The 9565-nt window shown below is 44.2% G+C and overlaps 1 pseudogene; it reads left to right on the forward strand.

Annotated features, from left to right (window-relative positions):
- The first annotated feature begins 236 nt into the window (after positions 1-236).
- LOC128421072 (uncharacterized) lies at positions 237-1399 on the forward strand (annotated as a pseudogene).
- The last annotated feature ends 8166 nt before the right edge of the window (positions 1400-9565 follow it).

Raw genomic sequence — 9565 nt, forward strand, 5'->3', positions numbered from 1 at the left:
GATGTAATCTCCATTGGATTCAATAGGAAAGGTTTTTCTAGGGTTGCCTTTATTATCAGTTTAGTTCACATGTAACATTTTCAGTCTGGAAACCCATGGTTTAAGTGTTGTGTTCTCAATGCATTACAAGGTTTTGTTAAACCACAGTTTCTTGTTAAGTATAAACCAGGAAACCACATTTTAAACTCTTCCCATGTGGGGTGAGGGGCGCTCAAGCAGGGCCTGGTTCCGCTCACATGGAGCAGCCTCGGGCCCGACTGCTTAGGACGTACTCGGGGCTGCGGGGGGGGGGGACCAGGCCGGGCCGGGCGCGGCCTCCGCTGCTGCCGCTCGCCGGGCTTGGCTGAGGCGGCTGCCCCCTCCCGCCCCCTGGATCTCGCCCCCGGTGGACCGCAAGCACCTCTTCAGCAGCAGCTGCTCCTCCTCCCTGTCCTTTGAGGAGGCGGCCACCTCTTCCTCCTTTGGAGACCCAAGTTACCTGCCCCCCAAGGGGGTCCAAAAGGCCCAGAGGCAGGAAAAGGCCCCCGCTGCCCCCCCTTCCTCCTCCGAGGACTCCGATTTCCTGCCCCCCACCAGGAAGGCCCGGCTGCGCAAAAAGCCCCCCAGCAGGAAGGGCACGGCCAAGAAAAAGGGGAAGGGGGCCAAGGAGAACAAGGCCCCGCAAGGAGAGCTTGGGGGCCGGCCTGCTGCCGCCAACCCCTTTGTGCCCCCCACCCCATTGTACAGGAACGTCACTCAGCGCCGCCAGAAGCCTGTCCAGAGAGGGTTGAGTATACGGTTCCCGTTGCTGTCGAGCACCCCTGAGCTGCCGCGGCTGGCGAAAAGGGATTTGGAGGAAGAGGGAGGCGAGGAGGGCGTCCTGCGGGGCAGCAGCCCTGTCTCTTACACCTGCTGCTTTCATCCCGACAATCTGCAAGAAGTATTGCAATAGGACTGCTGTGGTGGCGGCGGCGATGGCCTCTCTGAGCTGAGCTCAATGAAGATGGATGGGGATGCCAGGGAGATGGGAGGCAGCTTGGAGCTCTTCACCCTGGAGGATGTCCCGAGTCTACAGCGGAAGTCTGTGCACGAGGATTCCCAGGCTGAACCTCTGCCCATGATGTTATTTCAGCCGCACTGCAGCAGCTCACCCCACACACTGCTCAAAAGCAGCTCTGCCTTGCAGTCTTGCAATTCCTGCAGTGAGACGGGAGCATCTTTGCAAAACAGGGAAGGGCTCACAATCTCGCCGAGGTGTTATGTGGTCAGCCCCAGTCGTCTTCAAAGCCCAGGTGCAGATCATGGCTAGAGCCTCCCAGTGTCATCAAAAGAGCCTCTTTCGGGTGTTTTCCAGCTACAAGCCAATTTGCATGATGACTATGAAGCAGAAATGAAAACCAGATTTGTAGACATATCTTAAATTGCAGGGACACAAGGACAATGCTCATTTTCAGTGCAGCAAATGGACTGAGCCATTGTCTTGATATTATTTTTTGTAAAATTTGCATTGATTTTAAAATTTATAAGACACCTTTTGGATGGGAAGATGGGCTAAAAACTCTGAAATAAAAGAAAAAAATTTGCATAGCTGTGCCCTGCTTATCTCATGCAGTAAGGCTTCCACAGTAGCTTCTTCTTGCAGCATAACAGCTACCATCCAAGGTCAGATTCAGCTCTGTATATCCTTGGGAACTCTTCTCCAATGGCCTCTGCTCTGTCCTCTTAACTCTTTGTTTCTGTTTGCCCAGAGAGAGCTTTGTTTCTACCTATTTCTACAGAGGTATCATTGCCTGTCTCTTCTCTAGCTCATTTACAGATCAATACACACTGTGCGATGTGCTGTATAGCTCGGTAACCTTCAGAGACCAGCTAATGGCAATGGTGGAGAGCTGCTTCTCTTAGCCGTAAACTATAAGAAAGTCAAGATTTACTGTTTGTCCTAGTCAGGAGGGAATGGAATTTCAGAGCAGCCTCTTGAGCTATTTTACTGTGTAGAAATAAAGCTGCAGGATCCGGCAAAGGCTGCTACAGCAAGAGAAATCCTTCTTTGCTGAGGTAAAGAGAAGAAGGGGGGAATTACTGCTACTGCTATTAAAAAATACTAATACATAGGAGATTCTAGCACAAAACTGGCACAGCCATGGCTCAAGAGTACCTAGAGACTTGCCTCACTTCTTGACTTCATCATGAGATATGCGGTATTTCCTACAGTGACTGTCCTCTCTTTACTTTCATAGAGTTCATGCCACAGGCACTTATCATAATTATAATTTTTGGCTCCCGCTAACGATAGAATTCCCCCCCCCCATCACCTTCTGATATATTATTTGCACCCTAGACTATGAGAAACAATTACTTTCCTCCAGAACTCTCATTTCCATCCCTCTTCTTGCCTACAACATAGTAGCTAATTTTACACCAAGGACCTAATTACTTCAGCTCTCCTGGCATTTTTCTTCTGCTCTTCAAGTCATATAGCCCATGTTGCTGTGTCTGAAGTCCTCATTAGATGGAGCTTCAGAAAACTTGCCTTGTGAGCAGCCACTGAAAAAAATACTGTATCTGACAAAAGCAGCCCCAATTCTGTAATCTGGTGTGATCATCCTTAAGGCTTAAACAGATCTATGCTATGATGATTAGTTTATCATGCGGGTAAGTGGCTCTCATACACATATTATTTTTGCAAGGTTTTTGCTTGCAAATGGTGGGCTGGGACAGTACTATTGCACAGAAATTCTTCATGCAAGAAGCACAAAATCCTGGTGGTGGTGGCTGATGCTGGTGTACAGGTGTTGCATTTGCCACAATAGGGCCTAAATCAGGACTGGAGAACCTGTGGCCCTCCATATGTTCTTGAGCCCAACTCCTATCAGCTACAGTTAGCATGGCTGATAGCTAGAAACGGTAAAACATGGTAGACCAAAACTGAGTCACTTTATGACTCCAAGAGCAAAGTAGAAATCAGGTGACCAGCAGCAGCAATGGAAAACAGAAGAGGTTTAACACAAGAACAGGCCTTTTCTGTGGTGGCTCCTTGTCTGTGGAATGCTCTCCCAGGGAGGCTGGCACCAGCAGAAAATGTTTGTAACCTGGCCTTTAGCTGATAGAACATTCTATGGCCTTTTTAATGTGTTTGTGAGAGTGGTGCTATTGGCTTGTGTTTGTTTTTGTTTTATTATGTATTTTATGTTCTAATTTTGGATTTTTATGTTGTGAACCACCCTGTGATCCTTGGATGAAGGACAGTATACAGTTTGAATAAATAATGATGATGATGATGTTAAAAACAAACAAACAAAATCCACAAACAGATCCTCAAATATTATAAAATGGTTAGGAGCTTTCAGTGACCCTCCCTTCCAAACAGTGACAGGCCTTGGCCTCTCAAATTTCAGTGGCGCCCCATGCGACACCAAAATCTGGCGCATTCCCCCCCCCCCCGCTTCCTACCTTCTGTTGGACTTCATAGTTGCGCCACCTGCTACAGCAACCCAGAAAGCTCTGTGCCCAGTTCAACTGAATCAGTCATGGTCTCCTAGAACCAAAGGAATCGAAAACTTAATTAAGAGTGCACTCATCAAAGATCTCTCAGTTAGCATAATGGAGCACATGCAACAAGCCCATAACCTGAAAATGGGGTTGCAACTTAAAATAAAAATCATTGTGGCATTTGGCTCTTTTTATATCATTATTCTGAGAGGTGAGCAGAAGACAATCCTCTCTCTATCTAAAGTATATATCATACATACAGAGAACATTTTGCGATCTATTCTTAGGCTTTCTCGTATCTTACCAAGGCCCTTTCATAAGCATGCAATTCCTCTCTCTACAGGTATATTCACTCCCTAAGGGACTGAAGGCGTGTGGAAGTCAGAGTGATTTTTTGACAATGATGATGTGGGTCTTTGGGAAGCAGCCTGTCAAAACAGTTCTTCACCTTAGCAACTGTTGTCTTTACAGTGGAAGGCTGCTGAGCCTTGTAATGTCAAACTCCACTTTGTTCCCTCCAGTCTTACATTTTCAGTATCAGCAACTCTTTTGCTTAAGGGCTGATTTTCCATTAGTCTATTCCTACCCACAGTGGGAGTTTTTTTTGTTATGATTTCCAGTATATAATGTTGTGCTTAATTAATTTACTTTCTCTTTCTCTCTCTCTCTCTCTCTCATTAGTATTTGTATTGGCTGTTAACTTTAATAGTTCCTTCAGAGCCAAGTATCTTAAGGTCTGGCCTAAAAACCCAGAGCTAAACTGGGAACTTTTGCAAATGCTGGGAGCCTGCCACTCTAAAAACCCTCACACAGTTAAGACTGTTTTCCTGGCTAAGTGATGGGTGGCTACTGATCTAAAGTGCCTGTTGGATCCAGATAAGGGGAGTCCAAAATGTCTTTGGTTTGTGGCTATCTCAGAGCAGTTACAGTCTTCAAAGCATAGCTGTATTTTAAAGATGACACTGGTGGAAATGCAAGGAATATAAAATGGTCGCTGGAATTCTTCCCCTTAAAGCAGGCAGCACAAATATCCTGCTAAAGGTTTTGGTGAGCCCAACCATAATCATTCACTCAAGGCTTGCTCCTGCACGTCAAATACTTATGCATAGAATAGAAAAAGACTGACAGCTGTTTTGGATTCCCGGACTGATTAAGCAGGAGGATCTGCTACAGCAACCAAAGTTTCACAACTTTTCTTCTGAATAGCATAAGAAAATATGGAAGAGCCAATACTCTGCTGCTGTTTATTTTGTGGAAGCTGCAGAACATCCCTTATAATGAAAATACTGGTGTACAGTGGTACCTCAGGTTACATACGCTTCAGGTTACAGACTCCGCTAACCCAGAAATAGTGCTTCAGGTTAAGAACTTTGCTTCAGGATGAGAACAGAAATTGGGCTCCAGCGGTGCGGCAGCAGCAGGAGGCCCCATTAGCTAAAGTGGTGCTTCAGGTTAAGAACAGTTTCAGGTTAAGTACGGACCTCCAGAACGAGTTAAGTACTTAACCTGAGGTACCACTGTACTTTAGGGCAGGAGTCACCAACCTTTGAACACCAGTGGGTGCATCTGGAACCTGTGCTGGAGGTCTGCTGTTGGGGGTATGGCATAACACAAAATGGCTGTCACATCTCTTTTATATGAGCAGGAAAAGAGACAGAGCCACAAAATGGTTCAAGTATGCCCCTGCTCATCAATGGGAGAAAGCCATGCTGGCTCAGGGAGAGAAACTATTTGTATCTCTCTCCACTGTTCAGAATGGGAGGACTGGAGGGAAAGTGCCAATGAAATGTGGGCTTGTTTAAGGGAAAATTGTTCAACATAGGACAAGCCAAGTCAGTGCAATCAGAAACTAAACAGGGAAAGCAAATAGTCAGCATGTTTACTGAAACCTTTTGCAGGTACTATAGTATGTATGTATTGGAAGGCACAGTGGTGCCCCAGGGCTCCATGGCAACCCCTACTATTGGTAAAATTTTATTCTCAGCTGTGGAAGAATTAGGTCTAAGGTTAAGAACACTGAATTTCATCAGCAAATATTTGATACTATGTTAGAAAGATAATTTTATCCTGCAATCTGCTCTTGCTCCTATCTTTAGTCCACTGAATCAAAATGCATGCTGAAATCTCTTGCATATACTGGTCGTTAGTAAGAAATGTTAATAATCACATACCAGGCTCTCAGCAGACCACTTGCTCCCAAACAATGTGCGTCTGATTAAAGAATGTATACTTTATGTACCGCATAAATGACAAAAGGGCCTGCCATCTCTGTGGCTAGTTCCCTGCTGCTGAAACGTTTCAAGACTTGTGACTTCACCATTTTCCTGTTCAGATTAGTTCTTTGTTTGCCTTTAAAAAAAATGTTACTTTGGGAAAGACTCCCACTTAAAATATATATGTACACTTTTTTGGCCTTTTATAATTTCCTTGAGGCTGGCCTTATCTGAGACTTGTTAATTTCCTCTCACATTTGTAGTATATGTTTTTATTTGAGCTACTATTATAGTGTTTTTAAAATGCTCCCAAATTGCCTGAAGGGATTTTCTGCCTCTTTCCAACTTCAGCTTGCCTTTAAGTAATCCCTTTATTTATTCCCTCATACTAAATCAAATGTGAACACATTGGACTTACAAGGTAATTTTCTACTTACATGTGTTGATATAAAAATGTTGTCCTCACTCTTCCTAAGTAAACAATTGCATTCCTAGCCAGTTCCTGGACACTGAATCCAGATTACATAGAAAACTACCAGATGCTTGGTCAGACTATTTGTCCTTCTAGCTCAGGTGTGGAGAACCTTGCTGACCTTTAACTTCCACCACCATTGGCCATGCTTGCTGGGGCTGATGGGAGTTGTAGTTCAGCAACATGTGGAGGGCCAAAGGTTCCACACACCTGCTGGCCATCAGCAGCAATCAAGGATCTCAAGCACAGGCCTTTCACATTACCTGTTAAGTGCTCCTTTTCATGGTTAATGCCAGCAAATGGACCCAGTTGTTTTCCTAAGGAAATCAGAGAACTACATAGTAGGGTGTGCCATGTAACATGTACCACTGCCACACACCTGTGTCTTTTCCTTATGTGTGTGTGCTCAGAAAGAACATATGTAAACCCACAAAGCATTAGGTGATGGGGGGGGGAGTCTAGTGTATTAGGAACTGGACAGCACTAAGGGTGTGTGCTTATTATCCTCTTACAGTGCAATGAAGTTGCGGGCTCCCCACCACCACCTCTACAGATCAGCACAATTTCAATTTGTGTTTGGGTACAAACCAGGGGAAAACTAGCCTGGGAAACTTAGTCTGGAATGTTAGGCAGACTTTTTAACTCCTTCCTTTATTTGACTTCACATTTTTTTTCATTCAGCCACTGATTCGGAATTGCCCCCAAATTCCCATTAGATCCACACGAAAGCAGCACAATTTGCATAGAACTGTGCATTGGGAAATGCCTGCTGGACTGGAGCCTTCTGCATGCAAACCAGCTACTCTATACCACCAAGCAATAGGCCTTTGCCAAAGGTTCAGTCTCTGGCATTTCCCAGTTTGCAGGTGGGGTGAGAGAGCTATGTTAGGAAAGAATAGCATTTGCTACAAAACCCGCCACTAACCGTGTCTCTCAGAGAAATGGAGTAGCAGCCATTGTTGATTTCTTGATTTGTGAGGGCTGGTTTGAAGTCCGAAATTTCACAAACAAATGCTGAAGAGTTTTCTGAAATATCCCCATAGAATCAACAGCATTAAAGCAGCACAAAGCTTTTCATTGACGGCCTTTAGATGCTCCCTATGTTTTCATACCGCCATGTGGGAGAATTATAATATTATTCTTGTTGGCAATTGTAACATCATTGTTCTGTCTTCCTGCTTCATTGCTTTTATTATATGCTGGTCTGTCACAGTTTAGATAAAATACTATTCCTACTACATGGGCTGATGGAGCATGCTGTGAAAATGTATCCTTTGTGCTGTGGGGTTTTTTTTTTAATGTATGGAAACATTTCAGGCACTTATTTTTTCCAGTGCCTATATTTCTGTTTGTCTTTGCTGTTTGTTTTTCAAAATTAAGTGCTCTTTGGTTGACTTTTGTTGCCTTATCCTGGGAATCACTTTTCTAGATGATCCAAAACTATGATTTTGCAGCTGTCACAGAGTCTGCCTGTTGATTTAAAAAGCCAGATGCAAACAATCAACGAAGTGAACATTCCCCACAGTGGTTGCTTATTCTCAGCTGGCAACAGTTCAGTGATCACTATCCATCCAAATTCCAAACATCCTGAGAAAGCAGGCAATGGAGGGTGGGTTTTGGTATTTTCTTTTTATTTTGCTACATCATAACTAAGTCCCAAGCTTAGGTCAGATTTCCCCCTATTGATTTTGTTGCTGGTGGAGTGGGGTGCTGAGAGACTGCTTCTTGGGGACCAAGTAAATTGAAATGCTGCCGTAAGGAGCTGCAAATTTTAATGGAGAAATAGCAGTTGGGGGGATGGTGCTTCACCCTTTCCCCACAGCCCATTTTTCCTGCTCTCATTTGTCTCATCCAGCTACTTTTCCTCTCCTGCTGCTTTTCCCTATGTAGCTCCATGTGGGCCTCCTGCCTTTTCCTTCTGAGGGGAGAAAAGGGCAACTTTGATCATAGAAATGTCTCCACTGAGAAAGACTTATACATCCTTCTGCTACTGCTGCCTTGCCAATCAAAATTGCAGCCTCCTGTGGATACCTTCATTAACAGAATAAAACACCTATTTTTTCCCCTGCACCTCCCTCTTCTCCTCCATTTGTCCTTGAAAATGATACTGGATACTAGTATCTTAAAGGAACTTGGGGGAAAATAGCTAGAATATCCTGGGAACGTATATTTGACAGTTTCTCACCATCCCTCATTTTGATCACCATAGTTAAACGTTTGTACGCTTACATGGATATAAGCCTCACTGAATATAATGTAACTTTCTTCTTGGTAAAAATGCATAGCAGGGAGCTGGAAGAAGGATTTTGAAACCTGGTCACCATTCCGGGGTGGAGGGAACGGTCCATACAGCTGAGCTACTCACACTTATTTTCTCTCCCCCCCCCACTGCCCCCACAACACTGCATGCAAGAACCAGGCTATAGATACAGCCATAGAGCAGCTGGAAGTCACTTCCATCATTGGAAAAAAATATTTGCAGATAAAAATTTGATATTTTCACAGTTCTGCTGTAGAAATAGCTCATAAATATCTTAGCAGCCAGGCTCTGAGGATTGTACAGCAGAGCAAATAAGAAACTTGCTTTCAGGACAGGAATCCTATGCTATGTCTTACTTTCACTTGTTTCACAGGCATCTTTGGGGCACCTCTCGTACACTTGCGGGCCAAAAACTGTAGAAAACCTTATAATGGTTTGAGGCAGGATTTAGGCATGGCACTTCCTTGATTCCATGGCTGAAAGGAAAGATAGGTCTATGCTACTTTTCCAGTGAGTTTCCATCCTAGAATCCTGGGAAGTATATAAAGGGACAACTTTTTCCAACTAATAATTCAAAGGGCCTACACACTACTAAAGTTCTGATGGCACCAGGGTAGTCAATGCGGTGCCATGATGATGATCATTGACCATTCTGTTTACTGGGGCTGATGGGAGTTGTAGTTCAACAGCATCTGGAGATCACATTGACTATCCATGCTATAGCAGTGTGCATCTGAATACTAGTTGCTAGGAATCATGAGCAAGACAGTACTATTGAGAGTATCATCTCTTGCTTTTGTCATTCCCACTGACCTCTGTGACAGCAGAGTTCCTAATTATGCAGACCTCTGGTCTGAGCCAGCACGGTGGTTCTTATGTTTTTTAGGCGACACCACAATCCTAAAATCTTTCGAGCTAAGTTATTAGGTACACTCAGTGCTTTTTTTCCTAAATAAATAAATAAAATGTTTAGGAGTACTCTCATTTTCCTACTCATATTGAAATACTGCCCCTCAATGAGGTCAAACTTAGATGCACAAAATGTTTAGGGGTATGATACCCCTGTGTCCCCCCAGAAAAAAAGCACTGGGTAGACTATGAAGAAGCAAGAGAAGAAATGCTAGAACTGGGTTTAGGATTCAGCTCTCGCCA

The sequence above is a fragment of the Podarcis raffonei genome, chromosome 9, assembly GCF_027172205.1.
Source record: "Podarcis raffonei isolate rPodRaf1 chromosome 9, rPodRaf1.pri, whole genome shotgun sequence".
Taxonomy (NCBI): Eukaryota; Metazoa; Chordata; class Lepidosauria; order Squamata; family Lacertidae; genus Podarcis; species Podarcis raffonei.